The 12,795-nt window shown below is 44.4% G+C and overlaps 1 protein-coding gene across 12 annotated transcripts in view; it reads left to right on the top strand.

Moving 5' to 3' along the window:
• The window catches only part of CASTOR2 (cytosolic arginine sensor for mTORC1 subunit 2), a 195,766-nt gene that overhangs the window by 127,220 nt on the left and 55,751 nt on the right, over positions 1-12,795 (top strand). The gene's annotated exons all lie outside the window — the stretch shown is intronic.

Genomic DNA, 12,795 nt, shown 5'->3' on the forward strand with positions numbered 1-12,795 from the left:
GTGGGCTACGCATGCAGGAGTTTGGCCGTCCTGCGTATTTGCCAGGCTGTGTAGTTTTGGTGTGTGTGTGTGTGACACAGTCCCGTGGTAAGACTGCTATATGAAGATGCATTAATTCCCTAATTTCAAGTAGTCTGGGTCACCTCTGCTCGCAGGTGCTGGGAGAGATGGAATTGTGGAGCTCAGCAATTAGGGATAAACAAAGATGTAATTGGTGAGGTTCCACTCTCCATCAGGAGATCCAAACAGTGGCTTTTAAACTCCTTCCTGAGATTGAAAATGGGGGCGTTTGGGAGGTGGGGGAAGATGGAAAGGAGGAGCTATTTGCAGATGGAGGAGAGAATATAACTTGCCTCACATGGCTTGAGACCTTTTTCCAGTGAGGGGAACTCATTCACATTGCAAATGGGCTCTTCCCCCAGGGAAATCCTGGCCTTTCATTAATGAAACTTGGGTATCCAGCTGCACTCCAGCTGTTGATTCCAGGAGGCTCAGGAGCCATTTATTCTGGTGGTATTTTGAAGAGTTAGAGTGGAGGGGGGGGACTGATTGAATTTCTGCAGCAGCTACTGTTTTTCTGCCTTCAAGGAGACGGGAAGGGCATGGAGACCCTCACCTTAATGGAGGTATAGTCCTGTATTGGTTGAGTGTGGCTCAGCTCATCTCATGGCTGTGCCAGCACAGACAGCTGTTCAGAAGCTACAGGGATGGGAGGTATCAGGAAAAATATAAAGAAGAGTTGTAATTTGGAAGTGTACTTGGTCAGATGGTTCGTCTGACTTCCCCTTCATCGACTGAGTTCTCTGCTACAAACCCTTTTCTGGGTTAGCTTGTGTGCTTCTGCTCTTCATAACTGCCAGGGTGTCCTACCAGGGGAAAGGTGATCTCTTAAGTAACCAGGGCCCCCAAACCTTTACGGTTTTACAGGCCAAACCCAGCCATTTAAAGTTCTCTGGGAAATCAGTTGTCAGGCAGTCCGGATCATGGAGCATCGGTATGTTGCACTCCCTATGCGAGATCCATGCAGTTCGTACTAGCTGCAATTTCTAAAATGGTTTAAAGGTTCATCTCCATGGGGAGCATGCTGTAGGAATCTGACCCGAGGTGACACAGGCCAAGATTTTCTAGCAGTAAGGGCCTGCCCCTGCTAGAAAATAGCAAATTGTTAAAATCACTCTTAGCAGCCCCCGGTATGTAGATGTACAGAAGCAGCTGGGGATCCAGCAAGAGATTCGGGTTGCCTTGCTGCGTAATGAATGGTGGGCAGACATTCCCAGTCAAGGATGTGGATTGTTGTCTCCTCCATTTCTTCTGGGTTGTTTTTACTGTTATAAGCAATATCTCTGTCTCCTCTGGATTAAGACAGCCAGCTCTCTCTCAGCCATGTCCCATTCTCCATTAGACACCAGGAAAGTCATGCCACTGCACATTGTAAGAGATGGAAACCTAGAACTGGGCATCCTCATTATACTGAAGGATATCCACATTTCAGACCAGGTCTGCTCGCTAGTAGCCCCCTGTGCACACTGAACAGGAAGGGCAGCATCAGAATTTTATGGACCCCCTACACAAGAGAGCCCTCCATCAACTGCCCAATGCTATCGTCAGGGATCTCCCAGGAAGAAAAGAAAAGAGCAGTTCCATTATTATTGATTATTTTGGTATTACAGTCCAATCACAGACCTGACCCCATTATTCTAGGCATTGTACAAACACAGAACAAAAAGATCACCCCTTCTCCGAGGAGCTTACGGTCTAAGCAGAAATCCATGGGCTGCTGCTTACGTCCCTCAGTAGTCAATAATATTGAGAGGAGGTGAAAGAACCCGATCTTCCTCCATTGCTGTAAAGAGGTCATCATCCAGTGGAGCTGCTGCTTGACAATGTGAAAGGTTATTTATAAAAGTTGATATTGGCCAATAACAGTTAGTTCTTCTTCGAGTGCTTGCTCATGTCCGTTCCAAGTAGGTGTGTGCGCACCGCATGCTGTCGTCAGAAGGTTTTTCCCCTAGCAGTACTTGCTGGGTTGGCTGTGGAGTCCCCTGGAGTCACGCCTTCTTGGCGGTGTATATAGGTCCCTGCCGACCCGCCACCTCTTCAGTTCCTTCTTACCGCCTGTGACGGTCGTTGGAGCTGCTGTTTCTCTCCCTTGCTACAGCAAGTGATCCCCTAGTGGATTTTTCCTATTTGAACCTGTAAATAGTTTTTACTTAATTGGTTAGTGTTTCAGTATTTTATAGTTAGTTAGATACATTTCTGTTGCCGTTTTCCCCCACCACGATCTGTTCCTCCCGGGGACCAGGGCATGCCTTCATCTCAAGGCTTCAAACCATGTGGTTCCTGCCAGAAGCCTATGCCCAGGGGAGACCCTCACGACTCCTGCTTAAAGTGCTTCGGAGAAGCCCACCAGACTGACAAGTGTAAAATCTGTAGAGGCTTCTGACCAAGAAGGAGAGGGACTTTAGGTTAAAACTTCTCCTCATGGAGTCAGCTCTCTGTCCCCAGCCGGCACAGCCCATGTCAGGCCCAAAGCCCAGCACTTCAGTGCAGTGCACACTGGCCTCAGTAAGGGAGGCTGCGGCGCCAACAAAGGACTCGGGGTCTAGAGACCCGCGGCATCGCCACTCTCCGGCACTGAAGACGAGCTCTGCGGCTCCCTGGCACTGCTCTCGCTCTCCGGTGCTGCATAAGAAGCAGAAGAGAGCCGAGAGGGGGCATTCGCCCACAGTTAGAGCAGTGGAGTCCGAATGTGCCCATGGAGTGTGTCCTGTGCCGGGACACCCAGCCCCTGCTCCAGCAAAACTGGCACCCTTGACTCTGGCCTAGCAGGGAAGTCTGTCGAGTCCGCTCCTGTTGGACTCCCCTGCGCAGGAGAGCCAGATGGGGGAGCTGGGTCTTCCATCCACCCCGGACACATTTGTGGCCTTTGGATCCTGTAGCAGCAGCATCCAGGTTAAAAAGCGGCCCCTGTATAGTTCCTTTATTTGGGATAGGGTTTTCAGTTTGTTTTGTTAGTTTGTTTTTCATACCTCTGAAAGAGCTGGAGAGTTTATAGTGGGTAAAAGTTGTTGGTGGTTCTCTCCAGTCCCAGCGACGTGCCAGACACATTGGTTCGCTGGAACCAGTCCAAATTCCTGTTGGCGCCTTTAATTGGGAAACAAGGACTGGGATGAACAGGAGACTCCAGAGCTGTAAATAGGTCAAGTGGCCACATGGCACCATCTCTGCTCTCTACGAATGCACCCAAGGACGTGGCGTTGACCAGAGAGAGCCATTTTAAGAAGCTTTTCCTCCCCCTGCCCACCAAGCCTAAATATATTGCCACCTCTGCTTCCACTAATCAAACCATTAGTAAAAACTTTCCGCGGAGGAGTCTGTGTTTTCACCAGGCTGCCTGCCATGCATCCACTTAAACTGAGAGGACCTCTGCTGGAAAGGAGGAAATCGGCTGGAAAATGGAAGCTGGATAAACCAAAGAGAAGCAGACTGCAGCACTGTTGGTGCAGAGAGAAGCTGTGCTCCTCCTAGAGGTGCTGAGATGAAATGTCTTACACCACACACAAAAATGTTGTGTACTAGAAATAGTCCAGGGAATGACTGCCGCCTCCTGTTTTGTAACACTTCCAGCGCCTCAAACAGTCATACCCAGGAAGCTGGGACTGCTCCTGACCTTACACTTCCTACTGGCAGAGGGTGGAATAAGTAAGCAAACACGAAGTACACTGGAGCGTATTGTTCTAGCTTCCCAGGGAAAATGTATTCTAGTTCTTTACCCGGTCCTTTTATCATTACCTCTCTAGATATCTCTGGTTAACTGCAGCTTCTGTATTAGTGATCGTATTGTACATTATGTTTGGTAGAGTTCATCAGAAAATAGAAAGTATTTTCCTGGAATAAATGTTCCGTTTTATTTTCAAAATGCGGTTTAGTTGTTTCGAAAACCAAAAATTTGTACAGGAAAATGCCAAATTGCTTGTGCGGCCATTGAAACTTCAGCAAGTCACATTGTGCCCAATACAGTGTCTTCTAGCAACTCTCTAAGCTGCTGGTGGTTTTTGTTAACCGACTTGATAATGCCGGTTATGAGCCACTTCTCTCTGTTTGGCATCACGGCCGAGTGAAATGTTCTGATTGATCAAAGTGCCTTGGACTTAGCTTTCTTAGTCTCCTAGTTTTTATGAAATAAAGGTTGGACTACCGAGTTTCTGATTCACTCAAGGGAAGGGTGTAAACTCCCACATTTGTGAATAATCGCTCTTGCAGTCAGATGAAGTTAGTAACTTGGGCTCATGGTGTGAAATTCTCGTGTGTGTAATCTGTAGATCCACATGAATGGTATGAAATGCAAACCTGTTATTAGACGGAATGTTGTTTGAATCAGACTGTCACTAAATCATGAGACTATTAAACTGGATATAGTTATTGGCTTTAATGTAGCCCCTCAAATAGCTTTTTCGGACGAGTTAATCCTTGGTGTAAGAGAGCCTGAAACAGCATTTGGGGATCTTCAGACAAATTTCACTTGAAAAATGTGCTGAATGCACCACAGACCACTAAAAATACAGACGTGGTTGTTCCTTATTGTCACAGGCCAAGACGTGAGTGGTCAGGCCTAGTGGCAGTCAGTCAGAGCCAGAGTCAGGAACCAGGAGGAGGCCTGGGACAGAGTGAAGGCAGGGCTGGAGCACGGCTGGAGACGAGGCAGATGCCAGAGAGACTGCAGCTGCAGATGGGTGCGCTGAACAGCTGCGGGCTGAGTGCTACTGCTGGGCTTAAAAGCAGTCCTGGCAATGCTGCTTAGCCAATTAGGGGTTTCAGCTGTGGTTAGCTAGCTGATCCCAGGTCTAGCTGCAGGCTGCCATTCCTGACACTGATTATATGTATTATGGTAGCACCTAGGAGCCACAGGAATGGACCCGGACTGCATTGTGTTATGCCCTGCGCAAGCACAGTTCCAAGAAACGGCCCCTGCCCCAAGGAACTTAGGAAGGGAGGTGGCTGGTCATTTCTCACTTGTGTTTTTCCTTCATTTAAAGGTAACAAATCTTTCCACCTCTTACGGGCTGACAGTCATGTGTTTATTACACTCCATCTTCTCCATCTCTGATGCAAAGTTATAGAACTTTCCTTCCTGGTCTCATTATAACAACCAAAACCCACATCTCCCAAGGAAAACATTAGGAGAGTGAAGCGCATATTTTAGGTGCGGCTGGTGGTACCGCCTATTAGAAAGGTTGCCAGACGTTTCCCATTGTAAGACCCTGTTTCGGTTGCTTACAACTTTGTCAGACCTGTACAGTCAGGGCTGAAATTTTCCATGCTAGACGTTTGAACTAGGGGTGGGGGTAAAATTTCAGTCAAAATGGTTCAGCCATTTCTGAGAACAGGCTAAGGGAAAAATATGTTGTTTTCCCCATGTTAAAAAATTCTAGCAACCATTGAAAAACAAACCATCCAACCCTCTGGTGCCCCCACGTTCAGGAGAAGGAGTGGCCTTTACATCAGGAATGTGGCATTTCCTAACTTTTGAGTGTTTGACTTTGCAATCTTAATAATGTTCTTTTTAACATATCTATGTGTGTGTGTTCAAGTGTGCAATAATATCTAAATATGTTGAGAATTAAGATTTCACTGCTTGTTGGGGAAGGGCGGAGTTGGAATGAAAATTTCAATTTTCTGTGCTACTTTAAAAAGAAAAAAGAAAAGGACTGTTAGTCTCTAAGGTACCACAAGTACTCCTTTTCTTTTTGCGAATACAGACTAACACAGCTGCTACTCTGAAACCTTTAAAAAGAAAGTATTTAAAGCACAGTGGCACTCATTTGAAGTTGTTATGGTGTTAAGGGGTGTGGTGCCAGGAATAAAAGTGGAAGATGTAAAGAGATAGGGGAGTGTCTGTGTCCTTCAGTGCACAAACACATATTATATAAAACTGAAATGTACATTCCACCAGGACCCCTGAAAAACCTATAGTCTCATTTGCAAACAGCGCTGGTTCTAACACGTGCTTTCTCTCTAAGTAATGCTTTAAAAATTCCTGATGAGCCACTGGGTGAGATAACCACTGACCTGCCAAGTGTAGCCTGTGTATGACTATATGCCTTTATGGTCCCGTTTGTGAAACTGGAGTGCCCACCGCTGTGCAGAAATGTGATTCCTAGGACTGTCTTGCTTGAACAGCAAAAGGGGCCTTTCACACCATTACTTTCATGGCTCGCACTCGAGATGCCATCTCCTAGAATTGATGGTGATGCATGCTGTCTTGACTGTTGCCATTAGAAGAGAAGCGAGAGTGACAGATGACCAAATAGCCAGAATTAATTTTTGTGGTTAGCTTTAATGGAAAAAAATTGCAGAACCTGCCAGGTTGTGTAAGAATTGATGCATAGCAGTGGAATACAGAAATCTTTTCCAAGAACAAGGCACTGATGAAATCAGAATTAGAGCAGGACTGACAGGGGATAAGGAGATTTTTAGTTGATCAAAGTCGTTGAGGGTTTTTTGTTTTCCTTCTTCTTTCCTTCATGCACTGACACGTTCATTCTTTGGATATAATCATTTTGTTTTCTAGCCCTAGACCAAATTAAGTCCTTTTATCCATTTGAGCTATTGTGTTTGGGTAAAAAGAAAAGGAGTACTAGTGGCACCTTAGAGACTAACCAATTTATTTGAGTATAAGCTTTCGTGAGCTACAACTCACTCCATCAGATGCATAGTCACTCACTGGAGGAGCTAAATATGGCACTCAACTCAAACTGAAGCCAGGAACTTTTCTGCCTAGCAACCAATTTGCATCACGTTGGTGCCTGGTGCCAACTGTGTTCGTGTATAGTTTGTCTGGCAAGTAAAATGTCTTTGGTGACCAATTATTAAGCTAGAGGCAAGTGGACATTAAAAATAAAGACTGGAGGAGAGCTTTGCATCCCCCAAAAGGTTACTGTGTGAACTGTAAAATCCTTGAGGTACTTAATCCTCTGTTAGAAATTTCACAGCTGCCTCTGTGGGATCCCTGTGAGGAAACTGGCCGATAGGATGATTTTGCTTTTCTTTCCCTGCTTTTCTCTCTGTGCTACACTACATCATCCAGGAATAGCAGTTTCCTGAATGGTAAAGGCTAGCTCAGAGTCCCAGCTGTGAACGTCCTTCTATGTACAGTATAGAAGCATTTCTTCACTTCCCTTGCCCCGTAAAACCTTTTGCATCCCTTTTCTGGCAGGGGGAGAAGAAAGCTGCTTCATTTCCTAGGTCAAAGTAGTAATTGTTTTTTTCCCTCCTGTTGTGCATTCTTCCCAATTGTACCACGTTGCAACATCCAGCAACCTAACAGGCCTTTCTCAATATAGGTCTTATCCAACACCCATTGAAGCCAATGGAAAGACTGCTGGGTGCTGAATCAGGCCTTAGAACCAAAGATAATCCCTCACTTCATTATGAGCCAGGATTTAAAACTGCAGAAGGATGAAAATCTTTTTTTTTTTAAAGAGCCATTTTATTGACATCTTCAAAAAAAAATTGTGCTTTCAATTAAAATCCATGGGCGTGGTCCACATTTTGTGTCTTGCAATTATTAAAGCTTTTCTTAAAGCTCCAGCTACAGGAGTTACAACGTTGCATGAGAATCTCAGCATTCGTGGTTTAAAAAGTAGGTTTCTAGCCCTTCTAATTGCAGAGGGAAGCTTGAAAACATGGTGCAATGGTGCCCTAAAGGCTCAAAAAACAGAAGGCATTTAAAAAGGACACAAAATTTGTTTTAAAAAACTGATGATTTTGGAGGGCCAGACTCAGGATTTTTGAAGTTTTAGAGTCAGCAGTACTGCAAATACACATTCATCCATAGAATGAGGAATCAGTTGAGCAGTCATTTACTATTGGGTAATATCATATAACATATGCAGTTCATCGCTGTAATAAAAAGTATTCATACACTGAATTAAGATTGGACTCTCCCTGCTTCTGCTTATGAGATGAGCCAATGTATTAACCAAATAAACAATTTATAAAATAAACAAAGCATCTGTGCTTCTCTCCCTTCATCAGTACAAATCTGTCACACGTGTACATTTTCATCAGTAACTAAACATGAGTCCTTAAATGGGTATCTAATTGAAGAAAGATTGAAACCAATGTCGTATAAAACAGCCCACAATTTACCCTTTCTAACAAAGGGAACGTTTTCCTATGTGGCTGTACCCAAAACAGCACTCATCCAATTTTCTGTGTAAGTAGATGATATGCACAAAACTAGTTATTTTCCAACGACACTGTGGGCCCTTAATTGTAACCCTTTTGTAGAATGTTTGGAACAATGTACATCTTAAAGATAGGAAGAAAAATGGATGCATTATTATATTGTTCCACTTTCTAATTATATTTTGTATGTGTACTGTGGCTTTGCTGGAGGGACAGTAGTGTACAGGTGTTTTCCAAACATTAAGTAAGCCTTGCACTTTCTCTTCGGGGTTGGCAACAATTTATTATGCCTATTTTCCATGATGGGGGGCTGGGAATTAAAGTACAGAAAGATTGACTTGGTCACAAAGGCCAAGGTCACAAAGGAACTCCATGACAGTGTTAGGAAGAACTTTGGTGTCTGTGTCATGAACTGCAATAACTTATTTCCTGCCAATGAATTCTCTAAAGTAATTGTCATGGTTGTCTGAAGTTGTCCCAAACATATTTCAGAAGAGTATCATTCCATCTATGAATAAGTGCTACAAGAAGAATTAATTTTCACTCATGCTTCTGTGCCAGTCCATCAAAGTTGGTGGTAAATTATTCATTTTTTGTCTCTGTGTGGCCAACCTCTGGTGTTCCTATAGCATCCTGCTGAGGGGAAATCAGGTATTCTGTATTGAATCTGTCTGTACTCAGTGGCAGTTGCAGATTTCAGAAGATCTGGTGAGCGTTAGAGTAAAGAGACATAGGAGTCTGTTATACCAGAACAAAACATAGCTCCATCTAGTCCTATATCCTGACCACAACAGTGGGCCATAACTGGTGCTTCAAAGGGAGGTGGAAACTGGTGCTGAGTGTTCTGCTGAATGACCATGTGGGTGGTGAGTTCTTGAAAGCATATTATTTTCCACACCAGTTCACTTAACATGAATGAAAGTGATGACGTGAACCCTTTGGCTCATCCACGCGTGCCAACAGTGGGTTAGACAGTGAGGTTTGTTTAATGGGAACATGGGCCGCTGAACTGAAAGACTGCACCTTTCCCAGAAAGCGTGCCCTTTCCTGCAAACCATTACACTACACAAACCTCCTCACACAATTCAAACCAGATCTGAACCTTATTGGGAGCTTCATTTAAAAAACATCCACCCACTCCCAAACTTTTCTAAAAATTACTGATAATTGTCACATTCCTTACTCATCCTTGTTCCGGTTGGTAATGGTAAGGTCATTGTTTTGATTAGAAGTGGGAACCATGGGACATCTGGTCGGAGCAAGGGAAATATGATTATGAAATTTCCATGCCAGTTCTGCGAACTTGGAGGTAGCATCTGAATTCCTAGGTGTTTTTCCTGTCTGCGCTTGCCAGGCATTCACTAGTGAGATGATGGTGCTCAGCTCTATGCAAAGCTTTGCAGGTCACCATTTGGGGTTTCTCCGTTCTTGTTCCTGTGCGGGGAGAGGCATTTGTAGGTATGGTTGGTTGCTGACTTTCCACTGGTGGTGAAACACCAGCACTGCTTACTTTCCTTTTCATTTCTTAGACTCAATGAGGCAGAATAAGCTATGTTAATGTTGCATTTGATATTTCCAGCACTCTTTGGACCTCACACATTTTACAGTTCTTTGGGCAAGGCACTTCTCCTGTCTCCCCTTCCCCCCTGCCGTCCCGTCCCCACCCCGGGTCTTATTTGATGCTATTTAGAAGACATTGTCAAGCCTCCCATCCGTTTGTTTCATTCAAACTGGGGTTGCACTTTTACCTCTGGCTGCCTATTGGAAACAGTGTCCAGCAGTGGTAATTTAGTCACTTTCCATACTCATTTTTTAAATGTTAATTCAATTACAAGATGCAGGTTACCTGGGCAAAGAAAATGACTATAAGGCATGCTTCACAGGGTTTGTTAAACCCAATTAAACTAACATAATAAACACTTCACAGTCATTACAAACATAAATGGCAATTGGGCCTTTTTCACCCTTGAGGAAAAGGTTGTTGGGGGATAAAACGATGGGTCTTCCCCACTGCAGCTCTCTGGTTCACCTTCCCTGGCTACTTGCAATATGCTTTTCAGATTCATTTCACAGAACTCAAAGCTCTCCAATCCACAGAGCTTAGGGCCAAAAGGGACCACCAGATTCTCTAGTGTGATCCCCTGTATATCACAGACCACAAGCGCCACTCAGCACCTGCACGTTAAACCCAGCAACTGAAATTAGACCAACGTGTTACAGCCTCAGGGATCCCAATCCCAGAGCATGTGTCTGGCCTGGCTCAGCTCTGTCCCAGCAAGCCTCTGAGCCGGTCAGTGCGAGATGCGTGGCATGGTTGCTTTTTGGACCAAGTGTTTGCATAGTACTGGAGACTTTGGGAAAGAGGTGATTTTTCCATGGCTTAGTGAGATCCAGGGGGACGATGCTGCTTTAATGGCTTGGTGATGTCGGAGCAGAGCTGTGAATATGCATGACATGCAGGTGGCCTTAGTGTGAGCTTGTCTGCTTTGCGCTGCCAAGAGGTAAATACATGTCCTAGAAGGAGCGCTTTGTATCTGGAGAGAGGAGCTGGGTTGGGAATAGAGGAAGAAAATGCATCAGGGGCTTATTCAATCAGCCTGGGTAATTTTGGGACCTGGTTTCTACCTGTCTATTGATGTAGTGTTGGGGTTTGTTTTGCTCTGCTCTGTGATGCAACGTGCTGTCGGATCAGAAAACAAGCTTGGATACATGGCTGAAATAATTTCCCATATGCGGCTGGTGCTGGGGTCTCAAAGGTGATTGATATGCCAACTTATCTAGCTTCCCTGGTGCCTAGTTTCGAGGCTGTGCAGCCAGCCTTAAAGTCTGCTATCTCAGTAATTGGCCTATGAAGCTAAATAGCAAAACACAAGAGCAGAGCTCTCTGTGCCCTGTTTGTCCTTTCTTTGTTCAGGCTTGTTTTTTATGCTGCATACAATTGTGGCTGTTCATGGAAGCGAAGTTAACACAGTATGTGTCGATCAGCTAGTAAAGATTTGCGAAGTTCTCCCTTTCTTCTCACGGTGGTACTGTGTGTTAATTGTATTACAAAAAGAAAAGGAGTACTTGTGGCACCTTAGAGACTAACAAATTTATTTGAGCATAAGCTTTCGTGAGCTACAGCTCACTTCATCGGATGCATTCAGTGGCCGTTTTGTACTAGGCGTGGTGCAAACACACAGTAAGAAACAGGCCCTGCCCCAAAAGCACATACAATCTGAAAAGAAAAGATGGACACTCAGTGGGATGGGATACCAAGGCATGGGGTGAAGGGACTTTCCAAGGTCACACTGCAAGGTCAGTAGCAGAGCTAGGAATAGTAGCGTTCCAGCCCTGTGCCCATATCCACTAGACAGTGCTGCCTCTCTCACGAGCGATTTGTCTTTGGAAGGTATCCAAATGAAATCCATGTTTCTGCATTTTGCCAAGGACACCATAAGAAGCCTGTGAGCCTTCCCTGCTACTGTTTCTAAAAATCCTGCCATTCACAGATCTGAAAATGTTGGCCAGCTGGGACTATGTCTGCTGGCCCTCTTATTTGTCGGCCATTGACAACAAAATAAATGCTTCTAAGAATTTCAAAGTAGCCTGAGAGATTTAATTGCTCAGTTCCCATTGAAATGAAGGGGAATGGAGTGTCCAAATCCCATAGGCATCTTTGAAAATCCTGCCTTCTACTTACGCATTCTGTATGGCTCTAGAGAACATGCGTATATGCCTGTTGCTGTATCCTCTTCTCTTCATTTGCTTCACTCACATGTTACATCTTGTCTTAAATGAATACTGTAAGCTCTGTGGGGTAGGGCCTGTCTTTTACTTCATGTCTGTATGGCGCCTCGCACAGTAGGGCACTTGCTTCTTTTGGGGCATCTGGGTTCTGTTGTGATGCAAATAATCTGAATCCCACATACAAACACAACTCAGCTTTGGGTCCAGGTCTGAATGTTGCAGGTGCCCCTTTTATGCCTCTGACTGCTTGAACTGAAATCCTCAATCTGAGCATTCCAGGTCTGCGGAGAAGTTCAGAACTCAGTTGCTGAATGTTTCCTAGTCTGCTGAACTATTAAAGGATTCTGAAAATGAATGAATAAAAAAAAACCCTATTAATGGAAAAACATCACCATGAATTAAAAAACACTATTAAAGAATTTTTTAAAATGTAAAATCAGCAGACGAGAGGTAAATAAAAAGGAATAAATAGGAGAGTTCTGTGTCTGTCTTAGGTACTTATATGGCATCCATTACTGTAGTATCCGAGTGCCTCACAATCTTTAATGTATTTATCCTCACACCAACCCTATGAGGTAGGAGAGTGGTTTTCGGCTTGTGGTCTGTGGACCCCTGGGGTCTGCAGACTATGTCTAAGATTTCCAAAGAGGTCCACATCTCTGTTCAAAATATTTTTAGGGGTCTGCAAATGAAAAAAGGTTGAAAACCACTGAGGTAGGGAAATGCAATTACCCCCATTTTACAGGTGATAATAATACCTGGTTCTTATGTAGCCCTTTTCATCAGTAGATCTCAGAGCACTTTACAAAGGAGGTCACTCTCATTATATCCCCATTTTACAGATTGAGAAATGGGGCACAGGCAAGTGAAGTAACT

The sequence above is a fragment of the Lepidochelys kempii genome, chromosome 17, assembly GCF_965140265.1.
Source record: "Lepidochelys kempii isolate rLepKem1 chromosome 17, rLepKem1.hap2, whole genome shotgun sequence".
Taxonomy (NCBI): domain Eukaryota; kingdom Metazoa; phylum Chordata; order Testudines; family Cheloniidae; genus Lepidochelys; species Lepidochelys kempii.